We start from the raw sequence: 15,315 nt of genomic DNA, 5'->3' as shown, positions 1-15,315 counted from the left end.
ACAAAAAGAAGTTATCAGGTGCTCTTGGTAATAGCATATGGCTTTTGAATTTGTCCCTAACCACAGTGACTCTCCTCAGACCTATAAAGTAGCATATCTCGCTGATAGAATAAAACAGTTCATTCTTGGCATCAAAGCTCTGCCCCTAGCTTACCTTTAGTAGCCAAGCATCTTTGGTTTGCCTCTACTCTTTGGTCCCTCCTTTTCTCCAAAGAAACTTCCTCATATTGTTTTCCTCACCATTACTGTCCAGCACAATTAATTCTATAAATAGTGATTCTATGAATGATTGAATTTATGAATCCATCTTAGCTTCTTTCTCCATCCTCAAAACGGCTTCTTCATGTTGAATTCCCTTGTTTGCAAGACTGAGCCAGCATTCCCTCATTACTGTCAAGATTCTCTTTCAATTACTCTAATCCAGGCTCTCAAACTAGGCACTATGGACCACCTGGACAGGATAACTCTTTGTTGTTGTGGGCGCTGACCTGTTCATTGTAGGATAGCCCTTACCTATCAGATTCTAATAGCACCCATCCCCTAGTTGCAATAGCCAAAAATACATAAACATTGCCAAATGTGTCCTGGTGGCAAAAGGCATCTCTCCCATTAGAGAACCACTGCTTTAATGGGTCACACCATTATGCAGCAAAATGATAATGATAAAATGACTCCCATAAAATTAGAATATACAGTGTGAGTATGCTTATGATTATAAATGTCAGAATTAGTGTATATATTTACTCATTAGGCTTACTTCTTTTTGATACAGGTTTATCTTAAAAAATTCTCAACTTCCACTGAAAGCCTGGGTTGAGTGCCTGCTGTGCCACTTATTGGCTACGTGACCTTTAAATGGTGCCTTAACCTCTCAGAGGCAGCATGCTCATCAATGTAAAGAGGATAATAATAATAATACTCTCTTATGTTATAAGGTATTTTTAAAAACTTGAGTTAATACAAACAAAATGGTTCCTATAAATTAGTAAGTGCACACTAAATATTAGCAAGAATAACAATAATGTTAATATTTGTGGTTTGCATCTGTCTTGTCAATGATATTAGCCTATATAACTATCCCAGATTTTCTCAGTTGTAACCCTGAATGTTACCCAAAGGCACAATGAGCATATTCATCAAGATTCCACTGGGGAAACTTTTGGCTGGGTCTAACCCGAAGACTCATCAGCTGTTTTATCAGGGTTGGGAGGTGTGTACTTACCAAATAGCAAGTTTTGGGCACAATAGCAAAAAAGTATTTATTTAGATGAGCTTAAACTACAAAACCTTTTGTGCCATGTAACAAAGCTAAGACATAATATGATAACTTAAGGGAAGAAAATGAAGAAAAACAATGTGCTCTGTGCCTCTACAGTCTCATTCTAAAACAAACAAACAAACAAAAAAAAAAAAAAACAAAAAACTTAGGAAACATAACCACCTGTAAATAAAACAGACTTTTCATTCCAAAACTGTGTGCTTCAGCCCAAGTTGTCAGGCCTACTAGGTCCAGGTAAATAATGGGACATTCTGGAAATAGAACTAAATATGGCCTTAATCACAGAGAGCTGAACTCGTTAGATAGGATCCTGCAGTGGCTTCCCACTGGACTTATTAAAAAGTCCTGAAAGCCCCATATGATTTTTTCTGCCTTTGTCTCCAATCACTTCTTGGGCCAGACCCAGCTGTACTCCCAACTTTCCACCCTTCCCATTCTCAGCCCAACTGTACTTGTTTGGCTCTAATCCATCCTTCTGATTTCAAATTAAATATCACCCTACAGGATTCTTTTATTTTCCTTCACAGGTTTCAGCATATTTGGTCTTTATTAAATGTATTTTTGGCATTAAGTAAGCCAAAAATGCCTATCCCTAGTATTAACCTGTATGTTCTCTGAGAGCAGGGAATGTGTCAACCCTTATATGAATAGCATCTAGGCTAGTGCCTGATATACAGGAGATGCTTAAAAAATATTTAGGCTACACTGTGTACAATAAAAATGGAATAAATGCAGCATGTGACCTATAGAGACAAGAGGCCACATTTTAGCAGTACTCAGCCTTGTTTCTTGCTATAGGTCTTTTATACACGATGCAGGATTTCAGATTTTCCCAATCCCTATTTCCACGTGGCTATAAGACAATGCTTCTTAGATTCAGCATATCAAAATAAAACTCATTACACCTGTTTTCTCCTTTCCCAATTCCCCACACCAGCCACCCATCACAATTACCCAATTTCTTTCAATGTTTTAGCATTATTCCAGCCTTCATGCTAAGAAACTTGGTGCTAGATTCATCTGTTTCCTAATCCTAAATCTCAGAATATGGTCAGCCACTGAGATCTCTGACAGGCTTCTAGAATCATCTTTTCCTCTGGATTCCCATCGTTTCCCTAAGCCAGAGTCGTACCACCTTCGTATATAAAGGGCTTCAAGCTTTCTACCATGTTTCCCCGTGTGTGCTTCTCATTCACTGCAGGGGGGTAGGGAATAAGACAGGACTACCCAATGCAAACACAAACTGGCCAAGAATTAAGGGACGGGGAAGTGAAAGAGCAGACATGCCAGGAGCAAAACCCGGAGCCTCCAACTCCCTTCTTTGAAATAAACATTTTCTCAACCATTTCTTTAGTTTTATTACTTAATTTAGTCTCCACATTTTAATGTAGAATTTTAAAATGAATTACACAGAAGAATACTTTCTTTTCCTAATATATGAATTAAATGGAATATATTCATTGCCTTTTGGAATTTATTAATAATATCTGCATAAAGCTCAAGTTTCTTTGCAGGCATGAAAAGCTACGACTTACTTCCTGACATAAAGTATTCTGTTTCTCTCCTTGGAATCTCCACAACACTTGAGCTTTACCTCTTTTACAAGCCCTGCACACAGTAGGTGTTTAGTACATGCTTGCTTGCTGAAGTGGCTTCCTGGTCTCTCTCTCTGACAATGGGTCAGGGGAAATTTCTCTTTTACTTCCCTTATGAGCTTTATTCACTTAAAATTCCCAGGGCTTTTTTAAAGCTGTTAGCTACCACTTTCACCTCCCCTCTCTTCGAATTTTTTGAATTCCATTCTGTATCAGCTTCTTTTAAAATGAGACTTTGTTTAAAGCAGTTTTTCCCATTGCATAGCCTTTAAAACCACCGGGGAGCCAGAAAAATGTCTCCAGCTTTATGTATCACAGATTAGATGGACCAGTTCAGACTGAGTCCTTGACTGATCAAATAAGAAAGCACCCGCTACGGGATGATCAATATGTGTTTACTTAATTCTTTTTTTTCCCCCAGGGCTCTTTGTGAGCATTTCCATAACCAGAACACCATTTAGCAAATTGCATGATGCCTAAAACAATAAATGTGTCCTTCAAAGGACCCAACAAATTCACTGGGAAAAAAAATTAAACAAAATAATCAAAAGCAAACCAAAGTTGGGATGAGAATGGGGAACTTGTGTGCATGAAAATGAGATATGTAATTTATAAATAGGAGCAGAAACACCAGACTTGTGGAGAAAGTGTGTATTTCAGAAGCCCTTTGAAAAAAAATACACACTCAAAAGTGGTTTTATTGTGTCACATTCTTGCTTGTGAATTCTAGAAATTCTGCTGAAAGAAGTAGATTTTTCTCAGTGTTATTGAACCAATCAATCCACAGATTTTAGCACCCAGTGTGGGAACTGTTCCTAATCTTTAATATTTCATTTATCTGTTGATGATGCACTGATTGATTCAGGTAGCAGTCAGCGTTGTAAATCATTCCTTGGTCTTAAGAATTATAAATTCCTTCCTCTCCACCCATTTTCAAAATACACATCCTTTAATCAACAAAATGTTGGCAGAAGGTTCCCGGAATGTCTGACAAATGCACAGGCCTAAATGAATTAATTTGTGAAAAGCAGAAGTGATTTTGTATGCTCTGGCTGCCAAAGACAGACAGATGACCAAACTACAGCATCTTAAAAAAAAAAAAAAGGCGTGTCAATAATCTCTAGGGGTTAATGGGTTACAGCACCCACTTTCCTGATTAAAGTGGCTCTCTGCTTCCTTTCTCAATTCTTTGTCTTTAGATGGTTTGGAATTTTATCATTGATTAGCTTTTAAATCATTTTCAGACACTGAGGAAGGAATTTTAAAATGTTAGTAAAGAAAAATATTTTCCTTCAGATAAAACTGACTTAGCTATATTGCTCAAAGTCACCCTGTATAAATCCTATTTAGGAGTAGGGAGCACTTACGGTCCAGGGTTACTGAACACTCTAACACTGTGCTGTAACAGGGCAAGGGGTTGCTACGAATGTGCAGTGTCAGCTTGGTTAGAAGCAGTAGAACCAGCAGATTTTCAGAAGGGGACTTTAGATGACACTCCAATTGAAGGAGAGAGATATAGGGCTTCTCTTGAAGCCACATTTTCTTGGTTAGTATGCAGATTTTTCTTAGATGTTTATTCCTGGTGGCATTGCTGGGAGATTCTGTTAGGGATTATGGAAGATGGACTAGAGCCCCTTAACCACACATCAGGGCTGCTAAATCAGAGGTTCAGTACCGCTGTCCTCTTTAGGAAATGAAATAAAATGACTTGGAATCCATTTTGGAATATGCTATTCCTAAAACAGTAATTCTAAGGATCACAGGTAACATTTGTTGTGTCCTTGCTATGCATTTTAGCCCAATGAGGCAAATAATACTCCTCTCATTTCACAAATGAGGAAACTAAGGCACAACAATGTAAATGACCTTTGCAAGGTCACACAGCTGGACCCCGAATTTGAACTCAGGGAGCCTGACTCCAGAAGCCATGCTGTCCCCTGTGACATTGTAGGATTATAACTCTCCATGATGTTGACACAGGTAAACAGAAACACTTCTTTGAAATAAACTCTGGAGGCTGACGCTCTGGCAGCGGCTCCGGTGCATCTGAGTTTAAGCATGAGGAGAAGAGTGAGGAGAAGCAGCAGACAGTCAAGATGAAGGTTAACAGGCCTTTTCTCTCTATCAAAATTTAAATGAAGTCCATCTTAAAATTTAATTTCAAAGGGGAAGTGACCATCAGAATCAAGTGTGTTATGAGTTTTTCAAATAATGCCAAATGAGTGGGTTCATTTGTCAAGATTCATGGTTTGTTATTTAATAACAGGAAAATGAACTGGCTCGTATATCACCCTAAACAGCTGATTCATTTAGTGTGCTTTGTTAATATGCCTCATTTATCAAGTTTGAAAAGTGAATCAACCAGGTCCTCCTACATTCTTGTAAAATGTGTGGTTTGAGTGTGTAGATTTCGAGGAAGGTTAGTTGTGGGTTTTTTCTCTATGTATTTTGTTTGTTTTAGCAGAATGCATTAGGGATATTCAATAAGTGTTGCTCACACATCAATAGAGTAAAGCAAATCATTTAAAAATCACCTTTTTTACAATAGCAATATATGTTTGATGAACACTTGTCTGTAGGTGGGGTTTTAGTGAATGTACTAGCGTACATTAATTTTAAACCAGGGTACTCAACTTTGGCACTACTAACATGGGGCAAGATAACTCTTTGTTATAGGGAGATGTCCTGGGCATTGTAGTGTATTTAACATCATCCCTGTCCTCTGTGTACTAGATGCCAGTTGTACTGCCCTCTCTTCAAGTTGTGACAACCAAAAATGTCTTCAGATACTGTCAAATGTCCCCTGGGGGGATCAGGGACTCTCCTATTGTTAAAAATCACTATTTTAAACAGAGCTAGCCCCTCTCCTTGAAAGGCTAATCCAGTACCCCTTGTAGAATAATGATACAAACTCAATGGCCTAAAAACTACTTCATTGAAAAACCCCACCACCAAACTATAATTCAACTTCTTACTCTCAAGTATAGATGGCATTCTCTCCCTCCCACATACACACCTCCACTCTCTAACCAAGATGTTGGTATGCCACATTTCATTGTAGCAGATTAGATCTGAAACATACTTCCTTTGATTGAAAACATAACTCTTTTACAAAGAGAATTTTAAATATTTTTTGCATGCAATTCCCCTTGGCTGGGAATCACAGAGCCCTGATGCCAAACTGCAGTCAATTCTATTGCCGGCATCTGGTTGCTGGCAGGATCCTCAGGCAGTTGGTCTGGTGGTTTTGGAGTAGCCTTGGACTCCATCACGCAGCAGTCTGTTCTGCTGATGATCTCCCCAATTTGTTTTTATTCATCTCCAATGCAATAGAATTTGTACTCTTTTATCCACTCAAGGGTAAAGCCTTGGATAAAGTCTCCCAAGGGATTGACATGCCAATTCTCTTACTATCCAAAAATGAATACAAACCACAGTCTCATCTTAAATCATACATTATTTAGCCTGCATGTACACATGCAATCCATTGCTCAGTGGATAACACTGCTGTAGGCTATTGGATTCATCTCCCAGACAGTGTAATTTCCACATAACCTTGCTTCTGCAGACCTCTCCTTTAATGTGAACACAACATGAGAGAGTGGACATAGCAAGAACTGTGGCAGTCACTGGAGTGTCTATAATAGCCTCAAATGAGGGTGAATATGAATACTGTCCATGCAAGCAATAACAAACACAGCTAAATTAATATCTAAGCAAGCCATGCAATTTTAGCCATAGTTTCATGAACCACATACATTATGGCTTTGCAATTTTATGCCAGGCAATTGCCTCTCCATTATCTAGAATATGGCCATAGAAAACAATTGTTTCAATTATGCTTTGTATAATAGAGTTTGGTGAAAAACCTGCCCTACTTCTCTTTTCCTACACACAGCTCAGACATGAAAATGAGCAATAAAAGATGAAACTCCTCACAAAAGGCAATCATTTGAACATTCTCTGTCAACTAGCCCAGGTAATAGCTGCTGTCAGCAGCGGTACCGTGGTGCTTAAGAGCTGCAGATTGCCCGCTATGAATCCAGTGCCACTACTAACTAGGCACTTAAACCTCTTGTCATGAGTGAAAGAGGGATGATGATCATCTCACTTCACAGGACTGTTGTGAAACTAAAATATATAAATTATATGTAAAATATTTAGCACAGGAGCTGGCATGCAGCCAATATTCGGTAAATATTTCTTTTGTTTGGTCAGCATTGCCATCCTCCTCATCATCATGAGGCAGAGCCTTAACAGGAGCATTGTTCCAGTAGGAGTAATTTACCTTGAAGGGGGTGTTACAAGAGCCAGTCTCTTTTTTTTTTTCTTTTAATAAACACAGGAGCCACTATGCTTGAAACAAAATCATGTCATTAGAACTGTGGTTTGCCATTTTCATCAAGAGCTAAGCAGTGATGAAACAGTCATTGTGGATGGAATGGCTAATTAGTTTCAAAGTATTTACAAATCACCACTGAGTTTTTATTAAAATTCTGTTAGGATGAGATTCACTTTTGCTCTAAATATTAGTTTTTGAAAAACTCAGCAGATTGCATAATCACACATTGCCCTGTGCTTTTTAAAAATAGGCTTAATTTAAAGTCATTGAATTCCATTCAGGGGCTTAGATAGTAAATGACATTTTAAAATTCATGGTACTTAGAAACACAAGTAAACTAGTTATTGTTCAGTTCAAGCACCTATAAACCAATTGCATTAATAAATGTATAAGCTAGAGAAGAGTGGCTGCTATGAATGATGCCAGTGGCCCTTTATAAATACTTATCAACTCTTCCAATGCCAATGGCATCTGGTATTTGCCCAACCGCCTTTTAATTTGACCAACTTTTTGTCTGTTTAAGAAAAAGCAAACAATTAACATGCACTTCAAAATCTGGGGTTCTTATGACATTAGTTTAAAAAAGGCAGGTGTATACTTTGAAAATAACCCAAAGAGCTAAGAACTTCATATTGATAACAATTGGTTCCTTGTAGAAAAATGAGCCATGCTTTGTTCCCCAGGTGAAGATTATAAAATCAGCTATGCTATGAAAAATAACTATTACAATCAGGACATCCCCCAGAAATCCTGAAGGCAATCATAATCCCTGAATGGAACATCTGCTCTGTTTGTCCAGGGAATACCTTAGAGATCAACCTAAAGGTCTCCTTTCATGATGAGCTGGGATCACTGGGCCAACACTGAAAACCCAGAATGGGTCACCAGCAACTGTTCATGGGGATCTCTGGGCTAGCATCGCAATTCCAAATGCAATCAGAGATAAAGAGATCTTCTCAAAAGTGAAACAATTACATTTAGAATCACATTCTCATATCTTATAAGATCTATCTGCCTAATTTTTTAGTTCAGTTTTTCTCTGTAATCTCAATTTTTGACTCTTTTCCTAATATTTTTTTCATTAATATTCTGTTTCACAGTCTAATACTTTCTGTTTCTCTAAAATTATAATTAGTAATATTGCCAACAATTAATTCCTCCAACTTTATTAATTAAATCCCCTCCTAAATAGAATGAAGACAAATAGATGTAGCTTAAAGAGCACCACCAGAAGATATGTTGAGATAATACTTTATTGCAACTAAATGAACTCTTTCAAAGTTTCTTCCTTCAGTCATGAAAGTCATAGCTCCAGATATAATGAGGCATTTTCCCACTCAATTGACTAATTTGCATATTACCCAATCATATTATTGATTTGGTTACTGGAAGTTAATGAGTAATAGAAATAACACATTTTGTTCCCAACTATGTGTAACAAAAATCACTATCAATAATGGAAATCTAATCAGAATACCAAAGAGTATAAGGCTCCTTTGATATATCAAATATTTTTGTCCAATTAAATGAGATTTTTGCTTTTCTGAAAGTGAATGTATGTTGACTCAGGAGCAATGGGATAATAGCATAAATAGTGTGTACAATCAAATCTAACTTCTTTATCCAGGCTTTCATCCCAACTCCATCATATGTCTCCAACCCATATGCAACTCTACCTCCTGATTCCCAGTACTTACCACTGATATCACACCATCCTCACATCTGCACCTATACTTTAATTTGTCTTCCTCCCTCTGCCTGGGCTATACTCACATATCTGATTCTAGGGTAACTCCAAAATTTATTTTACAAACTGGGACACATTTGAGAGCAAAGGGGTGAGACATTAACGATTAAACTAGGACACAAGGAATACATTGAGATTGTCTGAAGCAAATCAGAGTGTATGGTCACCCTATATTACTTTGTATTTATCTAAATTCCACATAGTCCTCTAGAATCACCTAAAATACTATCCCATTCATGACAGCTTCTTTTTTATTATGCATATATTATATTCCAGGCAGAGTTCTAAGAGCCTTACAGTCACTGATTTATTTCTTGATCTCAGAACTCTTGAAGATAAGTACTATTATTATCACAATGTTAAAGATGAAAATACTAAGACTCAGGGAGGTTAAATGACTTTCCAAGGTTGTTCAGCTGCTTGGCAACATATCCAAGACCTGAAGCTAGGCCAGTCTTCATTCCAGGTAACTCTAGGTTTACCTTTAGATATGCACAATGCAACATGGTAGCCACTAGCCATATGCAGCTATTTAAATTTAAGTACAATTAATTAAATTAAATTTTAAAATGCAGGTCCTCAGTTACATTTTAAATGCTCAAAAGCAAAAGTGGGTATTGACTGCTATATCCAACAGGTAGATATAGAACGTTTCCATCTTAGGAGAAAGTTCTATTGGACAGTGCTCATGTAGAACATTCTTATAGTTACAATGTATTATCTCCCACACTGTTCTACACATGGACAGTACCTAAATGTGTTGAGAAAATAATGGTCAGAATTTTTATGCTGTTATTTATAGGAATTAATTTTTAAAGTGCAATTAATCTCCTTTTAGCAGAGACCATATTTAAGCTTCTCCCTATATCCAGGGAGTGGGTTAGATTTGGGCATGTAAAATCTCTTTCAACGGATACCTCCCCTGACCAAAAGTGAACACTATAAAAAGAGATTTCCAGGAAGTACTATATAGTAAATAATAATTTTTGCTGTAAAAATACAGTTCAAAAGATGTATTTCATTTGCCTTTAACCAATAACCAAAGTTTCACCTGTATTGTAAAAGTGCTAAACACCAAGAAAAGAGAGCAACTGAGATTAACTGTTGGTACAGAATAAATGTCTCTCTCTTTGGCAGACAAGCTTCCTGCCTAGGTCATCCTGCATTTTTAGTCCTACATCATCTACTTTACCTGCACATCCCAACAGAGGACCCCCGCCCCCACCATCCCTACACTTCACGTAATATACTTTTCTACCAATCTTCTTTCTGTCTAAAAAAAGACAAAGGCAAAAAAGGAGAATGCTTTTTTTACAGTGATCTACTAGGGCGATTAAGCAAATTCATAAACAATAACCTATATTTCATGACATAAAATAGTTGTGTTGTTTTATCATTCATAATTTATTGATGTGGCAAAATTAAACGTGAACAGAACCTAAGCTTTTAAAGTCCTAAATCTAAGAAATTTGGACTATAAAACACAATAATTTCCTCAAGAAGACAATGTTAAAGCACAGATCAAAAATGTGACAGCAATTAATACACACAAAGTAATTGCTTCCCTGTAAAAATTGCAAGGAGCACTTGCACAGATAATTTCTGATAAATACATTTTCAAAATTTATTATGTTTTGGGCTGTGAGATGGTAACTATGAGAATAAATTAATGCTCAAGATCAAGAAAATAATGATCTCATGATGAAATGAATATTAGGCATTTTATGTTGTTATGAAACATTATAATTTTATAATCAGAAACTTATTAAATATTTACACATTCAACTTCTATTTCTTATCATTATAAACCTCCATGAGGATTCCCTTTTTCAATATATTTTAAGTCAATCCATCTTGTACCTTAGAGAATTTCTCAAAATAGCACAGAGACATCCAATTTCTAATGCATCTTTTCTTTATTGTGTGATTTCTGGAGATTCTTTTTTTTTTTTTTTTTTTTGGCCTGGCTACGGTTTCCATAAGAGAAAGAACCACCCCCAATCACAAGATAGTTCTGCTTTTCATTCTCCAAATTGCTCTTGTCCTTTTTCAAAAAAGTGAGTAAGCTTCAGAGACTGACAAATAGAGGGTGTTTTTCCTCAACGGGAATACTCCCCAAAGGCTCAGGACGAAGAAGAGAATATTATTGTTACTACATAGTGGCTAAGAACATAGATCCTGAAGATGCAACCCAGGCTGAAATCTTGCTTTACCACTTACTGTCTGTCTGACCTTGGGGAAAATTACCTAACTTCTTTTGTCTCAGTCTCCTCATCTGTAAAAATGGGAATAATGACTACCTCAGAAGATTGTTAAACATTTTGAATGAGTGAGTGTGTATAAAGCACTGAGAATAAAGCCTGGCACACAGTAAGCACTCCATAGGTGCTAGCTATTATCATTACATAACTCTCAAAGTACCTTCACAATGTCCACTGTTATGAACAATAATGTTCTTTTGAGTAACAGGTATATCGGTTCGTTGACTGATCTAACAAGATCTGGTTTGCCCAGTTTAAAAATCTTATGATACAAAGTAAAAAGTCCACTGATGTTTGCCAAAATGAAATTCTCTGGATTATAAATCAAGAAATGTCCTTCCTCAATTGGACATTAGGTTCAATTAGTACTATTCTAGCCACTAATCTAATTGCCTTCAGATAAACTGATGACAAGACCCTGAAAAGAATCTTTTAAGACAAATATATACTCTTACAAGAGAAATCATTCTTAGAATATACAGATTCTTGGAAAATATCTAAAACTTGTGAAAGCACTCATTAAAATAAGATATGTCTTACTGCCAGTGGAAAAAGCTTACAGGTTAAATAACACACCAACTACTAAATGTCTGTGCACTTAACTGAAAGGAGTTTTATATATAGAAAATAAACTGTACCAATTTCATAGCTTCTAACACTACAAATAATTAGGTTTTTTAAAAAGTAGTCGCCCTGCAAGAATATTTTGTGGGTAAATAATGGCTTAAATTGTTTATTTCATTTTAATTATCCCTCTAATTTCTAACAAGTCATACGATATGTGCCCTAGGGTAGCTGAAGCAAATAGTTTATAGTATAAAAATGGGATAGTAATATACTTATAGATTCTGAAGTACTTACTATACATCTTCAATATTCAGAGGGTAGTTTTGTTTTGTTTTGTTTTGTTTTGCTTTGGTTTGGAGAATACTATGTGGGACTTGGCAAACAGTGATAACAGCCTTTTCTAAAGCACAATCACTAAAAGAAAGAGTTTTCTAGGAGTGACCATTTCTTTGCTTCCCCTAAAGAAGCCTCAGTGCTTGCTCCCTGCAGTGGAAGGTAAATTGGCAGGAGTGGTGAGTCAAAACAGAAAACTCCTCTTTAGTGTGCTGATGTTCTGGGTCTCTGAGGGAAATAACAGGGGAAAAAGCCTTGATTTATAGCTTTGCTGATTTTTTTCATGTAACTATATGGCTGATTTTAACCTACAAACAGTCCAACAACTGAGTAACAACATTTCTGAGAATTTAACAATCAGTTCTCACGACTGGTTCTAACCAGCTCCAGGACCCTACCACACCTCATACGGTGGGACCATAGATGAAATGCTACACAACAGCCCAACATCCTAGAAGATATACACAAATGAAAGGAGTTTTATGCAGAATAGTTAAGAAGCAACTAGGAGTACCTTTGGGGGACAGAATAAGATTTCTTGGTGGTCCTGCCTCGGCTCCTAGGACCAGCAGGCGCCAAAAGAATGCTTGGGCAGAATGTGCAGGCTGATTTAGCAAGTCTTCATGATTAACAAAGGAATAGCACAGGAAACGTAGGAATTTCTTGAAGAAAGGTTTGGGCACTCAGAGAGAACCTCCCTATTCATTACCCAACTGCAAATAATCTTTGCTGATGTCATTCTGTGCCTTACAAACACTCAGGGCCTACTTTAAACTCTTTGAGAATAGACCATTAAAATCATAAATTTGATAACATCTTAAGCAGAATCAAAACAGAGACAACCAAACGTAGGAAGTCAAACTGAGACAGCATCGGTCACCAAAGCAAAAAGTATAGTATCAACTACTGGAGTAATAATACAAATTGCCTCCTTGAAATCATGTTGGTCGTGTTATAAGCATTCCTTAAATTCAGAAAATGGGTCTAAATAATAGCTTGTGGAATTAAACATTTGAATAAGCTACATTAACATATTAATTTACATAGGTACTTATATATACGTTACATCACTCCTTCTTATAACCAATATCATACAGAATCCATAACTTTGGCAAATAATGGGTAAGTGACCTGTTCAAGTTTACAAAACATTTGTAGTAAAACAGCCTAAAATTACAGCTCATTATATTACTATATAGTATATTAGTATGTACATATATTACTATATATCACTATAGTGAAAGTTTTATACTAATAAATAGAGAAAATGTTTTTTATCTATATATCAACTTCCTAAGGCTGCTGGCATTAAGAATTCCTGTCCAGAATTTTGACTTGACGGAGGGATCTAATTAGAGAAAAGTTATTATAAGAAAGAAAGTCTAAAGATTTCTAATTTTCAGATAACTGATAAAAATTTAACCCACACTACAACATTTGTAAAACAGAACAGATAATTAGAATTTATCAGGTAAATGTAAAAATAATATTATAAAAATAAATATTATTATGAGAAAATATTTTTTAAAAATAAAATATAGCCAGTGACAATTACTTCTTGAAACAATAATGAAGCAAAAATAGAACAGTTTACACAGGTGATGTTAACAGAGTTTTCAGCACATAACACAGGATAGATAGCAAATAAAAGATAAATAGAGAAAAGTTTCTCTATTTTGGTATACCAAGTTTGATATACCAAGTGGTAATACCAAAGTGTGGTCTATATTTATCTCTATTAGAGTACAAGAAAAAAGGGTGGCTGTGTCCAATGCTAATTCTCATGAGAATGTCTGTTTCTTTTACTACAAGCTATACTCTTCATAATAAATAAAGAACTACACATTTTACTACTTAGAGTGATCATTTTAAGTACCAGAATGAACAGAACTGAGGAATGGTCTAGTTTTATAACTAAAGTTCTCAAAGACAATAAACATAATTAATTTGCTTTTTCTTGTGGTTTGCAGTAATTGGAGAAATTACTTTAATAATAATATAGATAATAAAATGAGAGAAAGGACTAACAACATATAACTTTCTCCACTAGCAATGGTGACTTTTAGTCAATTGAGTTAAAATCTATCAGTAGACTCATACGTAAGACATTTTTTGGCACAGAAGTATGTTTTATCCAGTGAAAACAGGCTTTACTACTGTTATGTTCTGATTTCAACAGAAAAAAATAAAGATTCCTGAAGTATAGAATACACCACAGTGACAGAACTCTTTATTAATGCCCAAACTCTCCCAATTTAGGAATGCAAAAAAGTGAGATCTTATCACTTACCATTGGCCAAGAAGCACTTTTTGTAATATTACAATATTCTGCAACATTGACTGGCCATTCATCCTGAATCTGGCTATGTAATGTGTGAAGACAAATTTCCTTTTACTTATTTGGATCCCACTAGTCATTAATTTCAATCAAGTACTAAGGCTTCTGATAAGATTAGTTAATGTCATGTGTTAGCAATTTGAGAAAGAGAGTCAGATAGACACACCCATAATCTTGGCCACCAGTTTCTATTGTAGACCCAATCTACAATCTTGTGCGATGACACAGATAATGACAAAAAAGAGACATGTTTTGCTCTTGATTAGAAAACTGAGAATGGTGTGATCTAGTGTGCTCCATTTACTTTGAACTATTTATCACATCCTAACAGGTCAAATGCAGTTAAGACTTGTTTATGAATAGAATGAAAATGAAAATTATGTTTGTAGCTAGTATGCTAGTTCTAGTGACTAATCAATATCCCCGTGTCTTATCTCTACCTAATGTTATAGGTTATTATTTATTGAAGACACACAGGAATCATGGAAAACTAGACAAATGATCACTGACATTAAAACTTTGCCCATTATATAAACCTAGATTTCAGTGGATGATCCTCTTGTGAGCCAGAACACATCTTATGTGCTCCATTATGAAATGGAGTAAAATAATTATTTAACATTTATTTCACTGGTTATAAAGTATTGACAAATGATAGACAATTTCTTACATTGGCAGTAGATCAAGATCCCTTGTATACTTCTGAAAATACTTTCTGAATGAAACTAATTAAAATTACTGAAATTCTCTAAATGGAATAACACTGCATGTTCAGATCTTCCTGACTTTAGTAAATTTTCCGCTGTGTTTTTGTTTTGAACCATATATCTCTGTTTTGAAACAATTTTAAAGC

The 15,315-nt window shown here is 35.8% G+C and overlaps 1 protein-coding gene across 5 annotated transcripts in view; it reads right to left on the bottom strand.

Annotated features, from left to right (window-relative positions):
- RBMS3 (RNA binding motif single stranded interacting protein 3) overlaps positions 1-15,315 on the bottom strand; it is a 649,837-nt gene that overhangs the window by 513,864 nt on the left and 120,658 nt on the right. The gene's annotated exons all lie outside the window — the stretch shown is intronic.

Source organism: Eulemur rufifrons, chromosome 7 (genome assembly GCF_041146395.1).
Source record: "Eulemur rufifrons isolate Redbay chromosome 7, OSU_ERuf_1, whole genome shotgun sequence".
Lineage (NCBI taxonomy): Eukaryota > Metazoa > Chordata > Mammalia > Primates > Lemuridae > Eulemur > Eulemur rufifrons.
This window is presented reverse-complemented; position numbering and strand designations above follow the sequence as displayed.